The 10,524-nt window shown below is 38.8% G+C and overlaps 1 protein-coding gene across 3 annotated transcripts in view; it reads right to left on the bottom strand.

Annotated features, from left to right (window-relative positions):
- Window positions 1-10,524, bottom strand: part of Adam12 (ADAM metallopeptidase domain 12) — a 405,947-nt gene that overhangs the window by 350,270 nt on the left and 45,153 nt on the right. The window contains exon 1 of one of the 3 annotated variants that reach the window (XM_010620978.2): window positions 10,080-10,355. The exons of the other annotated variants lie outside the window; for them this stretch is intronic. The gene's annotated coding sequence lies outside the window, so the exon portion shown is untranslated. Of the gene's footprint in view, window positions 1-10,079; window positions 10,356-10,524 lie in introns of those variants that run through there. 3 annotated transcript variants of the gene reach the window in all.

Below are 10,524 nucleotides of genomic sequence, written 5' to 3'. Positions count from 1 at the left end.
TGTGTGTGTGTGTGTGTGTGTGTGTGTGTGTGTGTGTGTCTTCCCTGTTCCCCAGCTGTTCTCATTTTGTCTTGGCTAGAGGAAGATGAGAACAGCTGATGCTCTCAGCCCAAAGCTCAGCTTGGCCCCACCATTAGCACATCTCAGCCCCACAGCTGCCAAGGCAAAGATAAGCTGCCAGCAGGAGAGCAGCTGACTGGCTTTTCTGATGGGAGTGAGTGTTCAAGGTACTGGAAGCTGAAAATCAGGCTTCCATGTAGGTTCAACTCATTTGTGCACATCTTTGGGATCCACTCGACATGCCATAAAAGTTTGTGTTTTTGTTCACCCCAATGTACCCCTTTCTATAAATGTGGGATTATAACTGGCTGCAAATAAACATGTTACCTGAATAAACTAAAACACCAATACTGAGACTTTCAGTTTTATAAATATGGTGGATTGAATTTTTAAAAACACTTCCTATAAACACATAAAAATACTCAATAAAATGAAAATATTTTTAGAAGACCTATCTAAATGAACTGGAATGAAAGAAAGACAAAGAAGTCACAAGGAATTATAGGAATTCCCAGACAACGTTTTCAGACACTGTTAATACCTTGGAAGACCAAGAGATACAGCCAATATCAGTCAGTGGTCCTAGAGCTGTAGTTTAGTTTCAGAAAATGTCACCTTGAACACATAAGATGGAGCACTTGAGTAAGCCAGGACCTTGCAGTACAGCTCTTCCACATTGTCAGTGTTAGAAACAAAATGAACAAACGACAAAGAAACTCTACAAAATGCATAAGGAAGCTGCAAACAGGCTTATGTCTCCTCAGAGATCTGGCAAGGGCTGGGGAATTTCCCAAGAAAAGTCAAAGTTCAAGCCTTTGCTACACAGGTGTAGATACCAAAATTACAAGAACCGTGTAGTTTAAAACTTTAAAATGAGAGCTCTACACAGAAATTGACCTTAGACAAGTAAAATCCATGAGGGATCTGTCATAATTGCTTATGACACAGAAAGTGCCTGCATTTGTACCATCATCCAGAGTTAGGGGGGCTGAAAATGAGTTACCATGGTAGTTCAAAACTGTAAGCCACTGGAAGAGATAATCGACAATAACAAAGAGTCATAAACAAAGCACTTGAGATAATGGAACAATCCGAAGGGCTAAAAACATGTACATCCAAAGTCCCTATAGACGTGAAAAAATACAAAGAAGCCCCAACTAAAAGGTATTACATTTAAAAGAGACCTAGCACATTTGAAAAAGAACAAAATAAAGTTTCCATAAATGAAAAGTGAAAAACATTGGGTAATATAAAGTTAAGAGATAGTTTAACTAGCAGTTTAGACGCAGCTCGAGAGAGAATTGTGACGTGGAATTTCAACCTGGTGACATCACACAGAACATAGAGTGAAGAGTGATAGAGAGAGGAAAAAAAGGTTAACACAGGCTGACTGAATGATAAAGTCCTATACTGAAAAATAAAAGTTCCAAAGGAGGTAACAGAGAAGAAACAACAAGGCGATAACTGAAACAATAATAGCTATGAAGTGTTTGTCATTCAATGGATCAAGAATCGATCTGATTAAAAAAGCACAGCAAGAAGGCTAGATATACTAAAAATAAATCTTTATTAAAACATGTGATGATAAAACTACAGAAGTGCACACACAGAGGGACAGAGACAGAGAGAGAACTACTTTAAAAAACTAGAGAAAAAGGTAGTTTTATTGCAAAGAAACAATCACTAAAGAGATTTTTCATAATCACAGGAGAAGCAAGGAACAACAGGTGTTATGTGCTTGAGAAAAATAACTGCCAACCTACATTTCCATACATTATTAACTAATCCTCATGAGAAAAGACAGAACAAACATTTTCCAGGCCACAAATACAGAGAATTTGCTCTGAGACCTTTCATGGAGGAATCCTTTGATAAGAAGCAAACTGAATCCAGAAGTAGAATTGGCGAGAAGCAATCTGTTATCTTAAATCAACCAGAATAAGCCTAAAATGCCAAACACAGGACACAGCTCCCTACTACCCTACTGCACTGTGTGATGAGTGATGGGTTTCAAAATGGTAGAAGTAAAATATCAATCAACAATAATAAGGGCCAGGGATTTGGCTCAGTGGTTCCGCCGCCTGCTATCCCCAGCACCAAAAAGAAAATAATAATAAATGGGGGGGGCATGTGAAGGCTAAGCATACTTAGCCTACAGTTTGTCTAGGAGGAAGTCTATTCATAACCTCTAAATTCTAAACACTTAAAACTTATTTTAAAGTACAGGGTACTGAAAAGAGCATAATGTAGAACAAAGAATCCAGAAGCATATCTGTCTGTACTGGTGTGGATCAGAAGAGGGCCAGGATTCAATAAATGTTAGTAGGGCAATAACGACAGATGTGGCAAAAAAAGGTGATGACTTTGTATAATAAATAGAAAATGAATTCCAGTTATAATTAAAGTGAATAACAAAAAGGTTAATTTAGAAAATTTATTTTTTAAAGATCTGTGTATTAAAAAAAAATTTTTTTTATCCATGCATCAGTTGATGGGCATTTGGGTTGTTTCTAAGATTTACCTATTACAAACTGCTAAACACTATACATTGGCATGGTATGATGTTTTTAATTCTGTTGGGAAGATATACAGAAGGGGAATAGCTGGGTCAAATGGGACCTATAGTTCTACTTTTTTGAGGAATCTCCACACTGATTTCCACAGTGGTTACACCAGTCTACACTCCCACCAACAGTAGAGCAGGTTTCCTTTTTCCCCACAACCCCACCAGCATTTGTTATTTGTTCTTGACAGCAGCCATTCTTTCTGCAGTGAGATGGAATCTCAGCATCATTTTAATTTGCATCTTTTGAATGACCGGTGATGTTGAACATTTTTTCCTGTATTTATTTCCCATTTCTACTTTGTCTCAGAAGTGTTTATTCATATCAGATGCCCAGTTTTAGTACCACTCAGCCATAAAGAAGGATAAACTTAGACATTTCTAGGAAAATGGATGCACCTTGAGACCATACGCTTAAAATTGGACACACAGGTGTAAATATTGCATTGTCTTCCTGATGTGAGAAACTGAAAGTGTAACCAAGGAACAAATTTATAGTAGATTTTGTGTAATGGGAAGAAATTGTTCAAAATATACAGATAAATAAAAATAAATTTGAAAAAAATTTAACATTCTTATTTCCATTAAGTTTATTGGCCCATTTTGGGTATACAATTCAGTTAACATTCATCATTGGAATCTTGTACCTTTACATGATGTATCTTGGTTCTTATTTTTTCCCCATTCCCCTGCCCTCCCTTCACCCCCTCTTCCCTTCCCTATTTACAAAGCCTTCATTTCCATTTTTTCCTTTTCTTATATTTTTTCTTTTCCCTTATTTTCTTTTCCCTACCCTGCCCACTTCCCCTACTCCGTTAGACCAAGAAAATATAATATTAATTCATGAAAAAATATTTTTTGAGCTCAAGAAAGATAAGACTGCTTAAATAAAAAAATGGGCAAATGATAAAAATAATTCAAAATCAAAACACAGGTAATATATAGGCTCATAAAATAGTTTTAGAATCTCTGGTAATCAGGAAAATGCCAAATAAAATATATTTCGTATCCAATTTGTCAACATTTATTGCCACAACTTATGCAACCAGAAACTTCCAACAGATATATTAATTCATGCATCCAACTGGAAGAAGAATTTAACACTGTATTAAAGTAGAGAATAGGTGTACTCTACAACAAAGCACCTTATAATAGATTGCTAGAGTTCACATCAATGTATACGATAGGAATAAGAAACTACCATTGCAATATCCAAAAGTTGAAGAAAATGGATATTTATCAACAGAAGAGTGAAAAATTTATGGTTCATTCAATTAAAAGGAATGCACCAAGCCCGTATATCAACATAAGTCCCAAAATATATATTTACTTTTTAAAAAGCAAGTTGTAGAATGTTGTCAATACAGAGGGGTCCTACTGACTTAGAATGTGAATACAAAAAGAGTATCAGATATTGATTAGGGATATATGGAGATATACAAACCTAAAACTTCAGAGTAATGCAACTTTTGTAAGGGGAGGTCTGAGATTAGGATGCATTGGGAGGGAGAAAGGGGCTAGGTATAAACATATCTTCAATATTTTATAGCTTTAAATTTTAAAATCAGAAGCATATATAATAAAATCTAGCTGGCAAGAACATGAGTGTGTAACTTCTTCTGTGTCCTTTTTTCAACTTATAAGTTCTTCATATTTTATGAAAGAATGAACAGTGAGGCCAAAGTTTTTTCTCAATCTTCTTCTTCATCATCCTATTTCAAATTAGACTGAAAAATGATTTTAGCACAAAAAATGTACTTGGTATGCCTCATTTCAGGAATGTACCTATTCAATAAACCAGGGAGCAGCTGTACTTTAAGATATAATACCCTCTAAGTCCTAATGAAGGCTCCCAAGAACACTACTTAAACATCCAGTATTAAAACCGAACCAAAACAAACAAGGAATACCAGCTTTTCAGAATACGTTCAGATTTAAATGAGCGTAACCCCAAGAGAAATGCTTAAATCCTATTCTGGCTTTCATTACAGACATGGCAAGACACAAAACAAAAATGCTTTTGGTTAAATTGCAGGCCAGCACTCACCCTGTCCTGCAGGGAAAAAGCACCTCCAAGGACATCCACATTCTAACAAACAGTTGCCTGAACTGACTAGGGAAGGCAAAGTTGCCTTCAGCAGGAAACAGACAGGGTCCAAAGTTACCTGGATGAGGCTGATAAGTTACCCAGGTATTTGTCACCTGATGAGGTCGCCCAGTCTTTAAGCAGTTGCCAAGAAGCTGAGATCTTAAAATAGCTTTGCATGATAGCTTTTATAAAAAGCTTTCTTATCTTAAAGGATAAGAAAATATCAATATGAAGCTGAATTAGTCAGCTTTTCTACCTCATCTATCAACTCAAGGCAAGGTATATTGGGCATTAAATAAAGCACCAAAAAACAGGAAGAAAAAATGACCGGCAGAAGGTAAGATTGAAGCAGCAGCTTGTCAGAAAGCATAATATTCAAAGTAACATTTCAACTGGAAAACCAAGTTTACTTGAGATGCAATGTTATTCTGTTTAAAATGAAACTGATTCACAATCTCACTGCCATAGGCATTATAATTATGCCAAAGATAGAGTACATAGATTACAAAAATGTTTACTGGGGCTACAATTAAGACTTGCTTTCCATCATGGGATAGTAGAGGTTTCCTTGTATCTGCTACATTGCAGATAACCATCTAAAGCCACAGTCTCCTCTTCTAAAGCATAAGGGTAGGGATAGGACAAATTATAAGTTTTGTTTCATCATTGCATGAGACAGTGCATTTGGAGACCTTGGCACAGCACTTTGCACCAAGGCACTAAGTAAATCCTTTCTTATATAACTGTGTGTTGGTATGAAAACTTGAGGCTTAATAAAATACCAAGTAAACACATATACAGAAACAGCTACTAAATATGCACAGAAATTATCTTTAAAACATTCTGTTTAGATAACATAAATTTTACTTCTCAATCCCAGAGACCTGATAATTATGAGACATACACATATCCAAAGTGTTAAATTCTGATCCCAGTGGGCATGCTGCCCAAAGACCCACAGGGCTAGCTATGTGGTCTAGAAGAAATGTCTCAAAGTGCTTCTCACACCTATCTTTATACATCATGGATACCGTAAGAACTATCTAGCTTTAAAAATTTCCTGGAACAAACTTTGATACAAAATGTTTTGCTACTATAATGATTTCATTACAGCAGCATCTACATCAGGAAGAAATGTGATTAGCTTCTTTAAATGATGTAGCTTCATTTCTTTAACAAAATTTTTTTACAGTTTCCACAGCTGCAACATGTTTCTAATTAGGTATATGTTGACTTTGAGTTTTTATGGATTTTGAAAAGAAAGTTTTAAAACATTTTAAAATGGATTTAATTTTTGTTTCCACTGGAAGGAATAGAAAGAGCCAAATGACAAGTGATAAGAAGAAAATGTTTCTATATGTTGAGTGCAGTAATAAAAGCATGGGCTAGCTTCTAAATGTGCATGGCAAATTAACAGGTGTTTATCCATGCTCCTGCCTGAAACTTTATAATAAAGGAATGCTATTAAAAAAATAAAAAAACAAAGTGTTGGAAAGAAGATACCAACAGGTAAGAAAAAGCAGCAAAGCCTGAAGATGGAAAGAGGATGGATGAGTTGTTATTGGTTTGGCAGAGAAGAGGGAACTGGGACTCACTCATGGAAAGGAGAAAAGTCCTCAGAGGTGAAAATGATAAGCGGAATCCTTGAAAGGCCCAGGAATGGGGGCTCTGAGCACCTCTCAGAGCCAGTATACGATGGGGCTGAAAGACTCACTAAAGGTAGGTTGGACAGATTGTACTTTAATCTTCAAATAATTCCATCTAACTATCCTGTGAACAACTGGAAACATGAAAATCCTTTCCCTGAAGTCTCAACAGTGCCAGCATTTTTCAAATGTCCAAGTCAAAGTCTCTTTTGAGACTCAGGGCAAACTCTTATCTTTGAACCTCTGTAAAAATGAAAATTAGTTACATAATTCCAAGGTACAATGGCACAAGGTAAACATTCCCCTTCCAGAAGGAAGGAATATGGGGGATAGACAAAAATTGAACAAAAGTAAGACCAAATTCCTGCAAGGCAAAAATTAAGTCCTACAGCTCGCTGTCCGACATCTGGGGCTGGCTGTGATGCAAACCAGTTGCAGCCCTTGTGGTCTCCCTCACTGCCTACAGCTTCCTCAGCTGACGCGCCATCACAGGTGGGTGTTTGTGACTTGCTCGGGTAACGCTTTTGACCAACTGGCTGTAAGTCACGATTTCCATGACCCCTTCCTGAGATCAAATCAGTTTGCTAGAATAGCTCACAAAACTTGGGGAAACATTCATGCTTGCTGGTTTATTATACTAATAAAGAGTATAATAGACGTGGATAAGCATTCAAATGCAAGAGATGCACAGAGCAAAGAATATCATAAGGGGTGTGAAGCTTCCATGCCCTCTCTAGGTATGCTACCTCCACTGACTTTCATGTGCTCAGCCATCTGAAAATTCCCAAGCTCCCACAGTTTGAATTTTTATGGAGGCTACATTGCATACTGATTACATCTCTGGTCATTCGTGACCAGTGTAATCTTTAATTCTTCTTCCTTCACTGGAGGTTGAGGTAGTGGGACCAGCAGCTCCAAGTCTCTAAGCACTCATTGGTCTTTCTGATGTCCAGCTCCTATCCTGAAACTATGTGACTTTTATTAGTGACAAAAGTCACTCAATACTCTACAGAGTTCAAGGATGTTAGGAGCTGTATTCCAAGAATCAGGGTAGAGGCTAAATATAGTTCTCATTATATAATAGTGTAATGTATAACAGTCCCTTTTTATGTTACAGTTCAGTACAAAATCAAAATGAACAGTTTAAGAAAGGCAGCTCTTAACTAGAAAAATTAAAAGTTACAAAGTAGGATCATAAAACACTGCATGGCTCAATTGTGTAAAATACCTGCAAAGTCTTTATGGTGAAAATAGAATATTATTATTTTTTTAATTATGGCAACACTCTACAGAGAAGTTGGAAACAAAGTGTCTCTAGTGAACAAATAGAGAATAGTAAGGAAATTAGAGAGGAAAACAGTAAATTAAATAGGGGTTTGAATTTTCTTCCCTAAGGGTGATACAAAGCCTTGGAAGTCTTACATGAAAATTTGCACGATCTTACTCATGACTGAAAATAATGACTTTGGCTACAATATTGGGGAGAACACATTATGCAGAGAAGAGAGGGAAAGTCAATAGACTAGTTGGGAGGCCTCTACACTAGAAATTAGTTTTTTGCTTATGGGAATTTTAAAAAATCAATCTGGATTAAGAAAAGTGCACTCTGAGATGGGAAGAGATGGTTAGAAGAAAATCTATGCTGGAGGCTGGTGGCTTATGAAGTGAAAGGGGAGACTTAAGGCCGACTCGCCAAGTGCTAACAACATGAGGCATGTGGAGAAGACAGACAACATTCCTGCTGAACTGCGGAAGACTAAGGAAGGAATGATTTGGGAGTGGAAAGTTTGGGGGTCCCTGGTTCTGTTTTGGACATATATTATAGATAGCTAAGTTAGGTAGAAATATTATAGGCAGTCATACAGGGCTAGGCCCTCGAAGGAATCACTGCAGAAGATGAGAACATAATATAACTGTTGCTGGAGGCACATCTGTTGAAGGCCAGGCCTCAAGATAGACAGAATGACCAAGCCCACATGCCTCTCTGAGCCTTCATGCCTCTCTCTGAGCAATACACTGAATATTACACTGTAGTTGGTATCACCTGGTCCAATAAAGTCTAGATAGACATAAAGTCACCCAGGTGGGTGACCAGGACCTCCTGATCATCTCTATTTAAAAAGGGTCTTTGTTCTTTCCATGTACACTTGCTAAGTGACCTGCTTCCCCACTGGATCAATATTACCTAAGTGGCTACACTTGTGATCTTGTTGGTTGACCATAGTTTTGACCCACGTTGTACTCCCCTCATGATTTGGCTCTATAAAGCTTCCTCTGTGAAATGGAGTCCTCGGCAACCCACTTTCAGGTCCCCTTCTGTCTCTCAGGAGCTATCTCTCAATAAAATTTTCTGACTCCTAACCTCTGCTGTTCCTTGGAATTCATTCTTCGATTTTGAGGAACAGGCACTTGGTGTATCTGACATCTAGCAGGTTGGAGTTTTCCCCTACATCATTAAGGTTGGGTTGCCCCAGAAGGTCCTAAGTGGGAAACAGACTAGACTGGAGACAAAGCCAGAATATGTTCTCCCCTCATCAAGTAGCAATTCCTCTTTTTCTCTTTCCAATGAAGAAATATTTCATTATATGTTTGGATTTCTAAACAACCTCAACGGCATTTGGAACACTACCTAAGATTTGATACTGAGAATCCAAGGGTAAATAAGCAGTGCACTTTGGAATGTCACAATATATAAGCTATTCAGAGTGTTTAGGCCTAACTAGGTTTCTGTCTGGGCTCATACCTATCCTAAGGAAAAGCTCTACCAAAGTTGTAGCCATAAAATTCCCCCATGAAATAATTTCCCATGATTATCTTGATTTTCTCTCTAACTCAAAAATGTCATCCATGCTCAGCAGACTTCTGTTTATTGCATAAAGTATGTGCCAAATTAAAGACCACCTCAGGCACACTTTGACACTTCATTTTTTTTACAGTTCATTTGCAATAAACATTTTTAAAAGGATGAATTTGCACAAAAATGTTTCAAAACATTTTTTACTATTATTTTCATTTTCAGGTCATAGAACACTTTCAACAGTCAGTAATATTCTTTCTAGGTTTTCTGATTCTTTCTTGCTTTGTGCAATTCATCTACTTAATTATTAATTCCCAGATTCCTTATGACTGTGGATTTTAATGAGAAATGGATTTTAGGCACTTTACAGTAGACATGATAGCAATTGAAAGATTAAAAAAGTACCATAAAAAGGTAACAGTTCAACATTAGGACTAGTTAAAAAATAAATGCCTGTCTTACAGAATCAGAAAAAAATACTTAGTTTGAGGCCAAGGTAAATCTTTCATTGCTGGGCCGACAGCTCCCCTAGCGGCAAAAAGGAGGCGGCGGTGGCGGCAATTCAGGGAAAGCTGAATTCTTAAAAGGGCACCTGCTGTGTGACTCCTTATTATGCAAACAAGAGCCACAGGTGCCCGATTTTACGGGATTCGGCTCGGGAAACTCTTAAGTCGGTAAAACAGCCGCAATGCACGCACTTTGGTTTCACTCCGAATGATTTCTTGCTTTACATGAAGTTGATTATCTACCTCCAAGAATCTCCGCGTCGAGGCGAGAACTCTGAAGTTTGAAAGTTACCGACAATTAGGGGGTGTTTCGACAAGGCGGCGGTGGCGAAGTCGGTAGGACAGTTTTTAAACAAGCTAGTGAGAGCGAGGCAGCGTAGCGCGCAGCAAGAACACCTGTAGGGAAGGATCGGCTCACCTGCGTGGCTACTGCGCGTCCCCCGAGTGTATCAGAGCCGGACGCAGGGATGGAAAGAAGCCCTCGTTCAGGGCTGGCCCAGAGGCTGTGATGGGGATTCCCTACCGGACTGGATCAGTGAGAGGACCCACACGCACCATTCCGGGCGACACGTGTAACTGTCAAGCCACTGAGCGACATTCCAGCAAAGGTTACCCAAGAAGCCAGGGGCGAGAGAACAGCCCCGAGTCTGTGCCATCCGAGCCAGGCGCTGGCTGTTTCAGGGCCCCGAGCCAAGTGGTCCTCATTCCCCGGGAATGGGCACCTGGAAGGGGACCCCTCTAGCCGCGCAGGGAGCACTATCCTGGAGACTCCTTGACGCGCCCCTGTGCGCCGCCTCCCGGGGCAGCCCTGGCACTCGCAGCCCAGCTCAGCCCGAGGCGCCCCGGGGACGAGCGATCTCCCG

Source organism: Fukomys damarensis, unplaced genomic scaffold, assembly GCF_012274545.1.
Source record: "Fukomys damarensis isolate Sample0158 unplaced genomic scaffold, DMR_v1.0_HiC HiC_scaffold_8, whole genome shotgun sequence".
NCBI classification, from domain to species: domain Eukaryota; kingdom Metazoa; phylum Chordata; class Mammalia; order Rodentia; family Bathyergidae; genus Fukomys; species Fukomys damarensis.
This window is presented reverse-complemented; position numbering and strand designations above follow the sequence as displayed.